The sequence below is a fragment of the Solanum tuberosum genome, unplaced genomic scaffold (assembly GCF_000226075.1).
Source record: "Solanum tuberosum cultivar DM 1-3 516 R44 unplaced genomic scaffold, SolTub_3.0 scf00035, whole genome shotgun sequence".
Lineage (NCBI taxonomy): Eukaryota > Viridiplantae > Streptophyta > Magnoliopsida > Solanales > Solanaceae > Solanum > Solanum tuberosum.
The window spans coordinates 893,858-902,678 of NW_006238963.1; positions in this window are offsets into that span (position 1 = coordinate 893,858).

The following is an 8,821-nucleotide window of genomic DNA, read 5'->3' on the forward strand; positions in this document are numbered from 1 at the left end:
CTTTCCTTAATTTGTTTCCTTTTTTATTTAGGACTTGTTTTCTATAAATAGGGCATTTAAACCTCGTTTTTGGGGGTTAGACATTATTATTCTAGTTTTACTTTGTGACTTTGGAGATTAAGTTGCAACCCTAGCTATTATTGATTTTCTACATTTGTTTTGAAGATTTTGGCTTTGCAATTCAAGTTAAATTTCTGGGTTTGTTCTTTCTCTTTACGTAAGTTCATGATTTCTTTATCGACAATTATGAATTGTGTTCTTGCCAATATGAGTAACTAAATTCACAACTAGGGTTGTGGGAACCATGATCGATTAACAAAGTATGAATAGTAAATAAGCAATTCTTTACTAGTATTTTGCATGCATTGATAATTCTTTCGTTTAAAAGTCTTTTTAACGAGTGCACGTGTTAGAACTCGCCTTGTTGCTACTTGCCGGACTAAGGAGGTAATCAATAAGAAAAGAATTATCAACATAGATTTAGTGTGATACTATCTAATAGGCTAGTGTCGATTGGTGCGAAGTAATAACTAAGCCAAACATCGATTATGATGTCTAATATGAGGTAAAGGTAAGGGTTAGTAAATTATACACACGTAGCCGGACCAAGGTGCGGGGTGAAATTCTCTAGATGCCGGACCAAAGATTTAGAGATACCTAACTTATCACTTTGCATGTAATACACTAGGAAATGATTGCGTTTACTAGGATTACTGCGTTATGAGCTTGTGGGGAACACGTATACCCTAGTTATTTCTCTTATCTGTATAACAACCAAAGTTGAGTTTGATTATTGATAACTTATTAAGTTCTTACTATTTGTTTGGCACAAACACCACCCCCCTTTAATTACCTGTTTCTGGAAATAATTTGACTAATTGAATATAATTGTTGGTTAAGGTAAAGTCTAAACCATTTTCCTCGTGGGATCGACCCCAACCTACAAGTTAGGTTCTTTACTTGATAACGATCGCTTATACTTCTGTAAGGAGGTTTAATTTGAGCGTATCAGTGTGTGTTTGATATTGGACTAATTACGTATTTGCTTAATTGTGGTTGTCACTTGTTCACGTTGTTTGTTGCTTGCCACCTGCTAAGTGCTATAGTTGATTTCATATTATTACTTTATGCATATTGGTTTCTATTTTGAGTCGGCCGATGATATTTGACCCCTACTTATATTTTCTTCGTTTTCTTTTGTGGAGTGCAGTGACTTCGACTCTCCCCCTTAGTTATAGCTAGTCTCCAACACATCGGGTTCCATGGTGAGCTATTCATTCTAGCTTGTGTTGGATTCTCCCGGTCATGATATGATGTCCTTAGTTTTCGGACACAAACTACTTTATTTATTTATTTTTGTGTCTTTGATACTCTTAGACTTAGTGTTTGGAGATTAGATGTCATTGATGTGATGACTTTCAGGTTTTTGGGAAACGATATTTAATAGACGTTAGTGGATTTGTGTTTCTTACATTAATAAGATTTAAGCTTCCGCATTATGGTTAGTATTTTATAAGTTGAACGATAAATATAAGTTGGGGTTGAATTCATTGGTTCGCCCACATAGGAGGTTAAGTGTGAGTGCCTCTTATGACTTGTTTTGGGTCGTGACAAAATTGGTATCAGAGCTTTAGGTTCAATGATCTCATCACACAGTCTTGCGGAACGGTACAAAGACACCTTTACTTTTCTTCAAAAGTCTATAGGACTTTAGGAAAACTCCATTCCTTCTTCTTTCATGCGATTATTTGAATCCAATTGATATCTAGGTGATACAAATTGGTATTTGACCTTTTTGACTCTATTTCACATATTGTAAGAACTAGAGCAACGGAATTGGCAAGACCAATATTAGCAAGAGGGGATGCGTCCTTGGAAATAAACATGTTTCCTCGATTCAGTGTGGGGATGTAATAACTAGTGACCAATATGATCTTTTTATTAAGTTCTTAAAGTTGAAATCCCCATTCTTCATGGGTACTGAATATGAAGATGCTTATGATTTCCTTGTTGATTGTCATGAGCTACTTCATAAGATGAAGATAATAGAGAGGTTTGGTGTTGACTTTATGACATACCGGTTTCAGGGAGACACTGAATGTGGTTGTGGTCTCATGTTGAGTGTCGACCAGTAAAGGCACTAATTATGACTTAGGCAACATTTCCTAGCTTCTTCATGGAGAAGTATACCTCAGACTTTGAGGAATAGAAGGAGAGATGAGTTCCTAAATATAGAGAAATATTTTATGCTTTATTTAGATATACGACTTACATTTTCTTCAGTCCAGAAGAGCAGATTCACTGCTTTGTGAAGGAATTGAGGTCAGATTTGTAGATTCAAGCTTTATAGTTGGCTGCTTCCGCAAGATCTTTTCAGGAAGTGGTTGATTTATTGATGGAGGTAGAGGGAGTGAAGCCAGATGACTTTGTCAAAGTGACAACATTCAAGAATTTTTGTAAGGGACAACTAGATATTGAACACCATTACTTTGGAAAATACAGTTAGTAAATTTGTCATAATATGTATGGGTTGCTTAACGAATGATTAAATTATGTTGCGCTAATCAGAATCTCTACTATGATTTTATAGATTGAGTGTATATATAAAAAAAGGTCATTATACGACTACTACATCGATATCGATGCTTACTTGGTTGGAGTTATGAAGTGTGTTACTTTTGTTATCGACCTGATCTAAGAAATAATGCAAATTGCTTGGGCTAGAGACAGAACGTATTCGATAATGTTTTGCAGCTATTCAATAGGTAGAAATGTGTTGGCTTTGGGTATGATCTTCTCGATATGTATGATGTATTCTAGTGATGAATCTAACAGACTTTCACGGTGTGGTACTAGTGTTATGTGGAAACGAATACGTCGATTGTCAAGTGTGAATACTAACTACTTAAGAATTTATCAGTTGTATGACATGTTCAGATAATGAGATTCAATGTTGCCTTCAAATTTGAGAAACCAACTAGTTTATTACTACGGATGCTTGGGTTAATCATTGTTTATAAGAAATATTTTAGTGGTGGATCTTTGTACGGTATTAATGCATTTAGATTGTGAAGTGTATATTGATGATTCTAAATGAGAACTGTTGATTTTATCTTAAGCTCCAAAGGAGTGGATTGATAGCAGATTGCCAAACTTACGGGTAAAGAAAGGTCCAATGAGTATACTTGTGTGAAGACAAATTAAGATTTTAGTAAGAAAGTGCATATACAATTGGGCTAGTCCTTTGGTTTTGATTGATATAATTGGAGTTTGAGATGTCATATTGAAGGTTGACTTCGTGGTGATGGCAAAGGCTAACTGAGCATGATGGTTATAAGAGTTCATGATGGATTGCTATTGGGATGCAACTATATAAGTTGGTTAAACAAATTTTGTATAGAAATAACAACTTGCGAATATCTAAGGTGGTGGTTTTCTACTATTTGATGAGTAACGTGGTTGTATGAAAAGTTTTAGGAGATGCTAGGACACCGCTCAAATAGAATTTAAAAGAGCTAGAGTCATAATGAAAAAAATAGTGATATGTAGTGTAGCCTTTGAAATGAGGTGAGAGTACGAATATTTTCTCTGATTGCAGGGACTAAATAGGTATCTTTAAAGGGAATGAGAATTGGGTTCAGAGACATGTGGTTTTATCTGTTTTGCTCTGGGTATGGTAATAGGGTCCTGTGTTCATCAGATTGGCTAAAAATTAGTGGATGAAACTTGAGAAATGAGTGTAGAGACGTTCAACTCGAGTGTCATGATAATTTTTTTTGTGGTTTTGAGTTTGGTAATGAGTATAGTTGGATTTTTAGCAAAGGATATGGTAAGGTCGATGGAGAGACGATCAATGATGAGCTAATGTTGATAGATAAGAGAATTTGGTTGCATAATTGGACTCACAATTCAATTTTTTTTTATTGTAAGTCAACATTTGTGGTGGTAGATTTTATCAAGGTATGGATTTTTAAGGTAAGAAATGATCGATTACATTGGGTATTGATCATTTGGAGTGACTTGCATGATTTGGATCGTAAAGTTTGTTACTTTTGATTGTTAAAGGACCTAAGGAAGGGTTTCACTTAAAAGTGTTGGTTTAGAGTAAGGTAAATGGTCGGAGTGGCTATGATGATTGTTAGTAGTGAGAGTGTGGGCTTTAGTGGAATGATGTGAAGAATATGTGGAGTATAGGTACAATCGTAATGGGGACCAGACCGGTGGATTATGGGTAGCTAAAAATCTAAGAAATGAAGTCAACTAAATGGAAATGTTTGATATGGGGTCTTTAGAGGAAACATTTAGTGTTATTCAACCTTGGTTCCGTACATTCTTATGTGACTACCTATTTTGTTCTGTATATGGTTTGGAGTATGATTCACTAGTTATGACTAGACGTGTTTTCACTTTTGTGGGTGGATCTCTAATGGTGGATCGGATGTATCGATCCTTCGATTTTCTCTTGGTTCAGTAGGATGTTTGGGCAGACTTGGTTATCTCAAATGACATATTTGGTAATGTCTTGGAGTTGTTTAAGTATTCAAGTGGTTCTACATATATCACCTTACTTATGAAAATTTATAGAAGAGCTACCATGGGAATTTATAGTTTTCCAACAATCTTAATATTCATCTAGTTGTCGAGGTCATGTTTCGATTATGTGTGATTGAATGTGGAGATCATTGGGTCTAGTTTTATCATTCTTAAGGGTTGTCTGCAATCACAACTACTAATCTAGAATTTCGACAGTGTTGTTAGAAGTTATGTATGCTTGGATTATCTCTCGATGGGTGGTTACTTGATCATTTCATTTTTTTGTGTGTTGGATAAGTTTGATTCTCCCTTGATGAGTACATGATGTTTAAAGATCAATTTTTTATAACTTAAGCTCGTGAAAAGTTTATGTTGTGAGAAGGAAATATTGATAAGATCTGTGATGGCTTGTGCATTATAGTGTGTGGTGGTTGGTTCAAGTTCACTTCTGGTTGTAGCCAATATTGATTCAGAATTTTATCATGGTTATATGAGAAAAGATTCATCCTGATGGTTGTGTCAAGGTCCTTGAGAACATGTTGAGTACATGTGTACTATTAAACTTTGGTGGTTGTTGAGAATAATTTTTGTTGTTATTTAAGTTTACATATAACAATACTTATCATTCGAGTATTGAGATGGGCCCATCTGAGACATTGTATGGGAGGATGTGTGGGTCTCCAATTGGTTGGTTTGATGCATTTGAGGTGAGACCTTATGTACTGATACTTTGAGGGAATCGTTAGAGAACGTGAAAATTATCCAGGAATGCACCCAGCATTTCATGTGTCTATGTTGAAGAAATATCATGGTAATGAAACTACATTATTATTGGGATTTGGTCCTACTTGATAAGAATATGTCTTATGAAGAGGAGCTTGTAGCTATCCTAGATAGGGAGGTCTATAAATTGAGGTCAAAGGATATTGCATATGTGAAGGTCCAATGGAAGAATCGTCTGGTTGAGGAGTCCACTTGGAAGACTGAGGATTATATGCACAGAAGATATCCACACATTTTTTGTCGATTCAGGTATCCTTTCTTACCCTCGCCTTCTTTGAGAATGAACGATGGGTAAATTGATATCTAATGTAACGACCCGTAAGGTCGTTTGAACACTAGATCTATTTCTTTCATAAAAGAACCTTCTCATAAATTTGAAATAAGAATTTTGAACTATTTGTTTAACTGCGATTATTTAGTTGGTGGATATTTATTAAATATTTAATTTTAGTTGATTTTAAATGGGCCAAGTCTAAAATTTATTTAAACTCTATGTCGCTTGGCCCATATGTAGAAATAAAATTAGTGGAATTAAGCAAATTTGTTTGATGATTAATTTAGAGAAAATAAATTAGGGTAGAAAATAATCTGTAGAAGAAAAGAAAATTGTAGAGGCGCAGGGTCGGAAAAAGGAAGGTGTGATTCAGTCTTCAGGTAAGACTTTTCCACCAATTCTTCTAATTACATTAGTTATATATATATGATTGTATCGTAATTACTTTTCATGAGTTGATGGTGTAAGGAAGTTATGTAGTGCAGAGTGGTGGTATAGGTGTGAAAGTTTTATTCACTGGATAGTTAGTGGAGTTTGTTGGTTTTTTGATAAAGAAATTAAGAAAATAACAGAGAAAGACTTTGAGCGAAAAAATACTGCAGTATTATCAAAGAGAATTATTTTATTAATAATCCAGAGACTTACATTTATAAATATAATTCCTAACTAACAATATCCAGAGACATATTCTCAACACTCATTCTTGGATCAGGAATTGTAGATTGTAGTCTCATCTGAAATTGACCTTGTGAACAAATCTGTTAATTCATCCTTTGTCTTACAAGGCTTGTGTGCATCTTCTGTTGGATCAAATGAGAAGCTCTTACCTCTCATTTCAACTTCTAAAATCTCTTGCTTAATAGAATCAAAGATTCGACAATATTTGTCTCCAAATAATAATTTAAATCTTTTTTCTATTAACTGACCAACACTAAACAAACTTTTATCAATACCAGGCACATAAAGAACATCTGAAATTATTTTTGTACCTGAATTTATTTTAATTGAAACAGACCCTTTTCCTTTTGCAATCACCATTACCAATCTGACTTTCTTATTTTCCATAGGAATGAACTTACTTTAAAAAGATTTCTTTCATATGTCATGTGGTTTGTACAACCACTATCAATCATCCAAAAATCAGATTTTTTAGTTGAAAAATAAGTTGCCACAAATAAGTGGTCTTCTTCTTCTTCAATAGTGACTTGGGCAATTGTTTCATCTTTTTGAAATTTGCTTTTGTAAATCCCAGCTTCATGACCAAGTTGTTTGCAGTTCCTGCACTGTGCATTTGGTCTTTTTCAACATTTATATAGAGGATGTTCATTTTTTCCACAATGCTGACAAGGTGGGTAATATTTCAAAAATTTACCGCTGCTTTGAGTTTTGTGGCTGGCTACTAATGCTCCTTCAACCATGCCATCTTGTCTCATAAGTCTCCTTTGTTCCTGACCCTGCAAAGAATTTAACAATTCTGTCAAGGTAATTTTGGATAGATCTTGTGTGTTTTCCAAAGTAGTTATACATGCTTCATATATTTCGGGGACTGTAACAAGAACTTTTTCAACAATTCTTGTATCTTTAAATTCAGTGCCTAGTAATCTTACCTTGTTGACAATTCCAAGCAAACTGTCAAGAGTATTCCTTGACTGTTTCTGACTCTTTCATTCTCTGGAATTCGAATTCCCTCATTAAATTTAATACCTTTATTCCTCGTATTCTTTCATCTCCAACACTTTCTTCAGATAATTCCAAATATCTTTTGGTGATGTGAGAGTCATGATTTTCGTGAAAACAGTTGTTGAAACAGTAGCAAACAAAGTTGCTTTTGCCTTCGACTTAATAATTTTCTTTTCCTTGTGACTCTTGTTTTGGGCCATGGTGGGATTATTTGGCAGTGGATTAATTTCATAATCCTCTTCCACGGCTTCCCAAAGATCAAGAGCCTCCAAGTAAGTTTTCATTCTCACAGCCCATAATTGATAATTCTCACCATCAAAAATAGGAGGAGCCATTTGTGAAAAACTATTTTTGGAATCTATTTTTCTTCTCACAGATCCTTCAAGAAGAAGACTCTGATACCAATTGTTGGTTTTTTGATAAAGAAATTAAGAAAATAACAGAGAAAGACTTTGAGAGAAAAATACTGCAGTATTATCAAAGGGAATTATTTTATTAATAATCCAGAGACTTACATTTATAGATATAATTCCTAACTAAAAATAGAAAAATACGTTATTAACTTATCAGTTTAATTCAAATAACAAATAAAAAGAACTAACTCCTAAATTCAAGTCAAATAGGACTCTAATAACATAATTTGAAAATCCTAAAAATAGCTAACTGTTTTATTTCTGTAATATACTGAGACATATTCTCAACAGAGTTTTTGGGATAACAAGGTTTCAGTGGAAATATAGTAAATATTACTATAATTGGAATTGGAGGAGAAATTAAAAAACGTTAAAGTTGTGATGGTAGGCGTGGAAATTATCACTGATTGGTCGAATTGTTGGCAAAAAGAGAGTAAGGAAGGTTAAGGCTGTGGTAATGATTAGGAAGGATATATATATATAATTGATTTGTCACTGCCCACATAACTATTAGTTAATATTTTGGGTTTCATGATTGTTGCCACTGGTTCGTAACCAGTTGGCTTCAAATTTAATTAGTATTATTTTGTTATCTATTAGAAATTAAGTTTTGATATATTGAGATAGGTAATTAAATATTATGTGTATTATATTATATGAACATCTTTAGCTTTTAATGTAGGAATTAAGACTTAACTCTAAGCTTGAATTTTAGAAATATAGGATTTGACCTATTAATTGGGATCATGGTTGAAACTTAAATATAGAATTGAGCGCGTTTACTTACAAGTATTGTATACTTGATAGATTGAAAATGTTCTAAGGCATTGAGGAAAGGAAAAGCGTTGGGGAAGTAGCTTGCTTGACTTCGGTTCTTCGGTGGCGGTAAGTTATGGTTTATTCTATGCGATAAATAGACTCTTAATAGTGATTGATAGTCATTCAGTGATATTGTGAATTTTTCTATGTAATTGGTTGTTGTGGTTTGGATAATTCATGTGTTGTTGTGATCAGTCTGTAATTCCAAGACCGCAAAAATTCATAATCTTTAACTTGTTCGATTAAAGTGAATCCTTGAATAAAGAAGGCTTAATGAAATATTGTTAAGAAAGTGGAAAGAGATGATAAATAATGACAA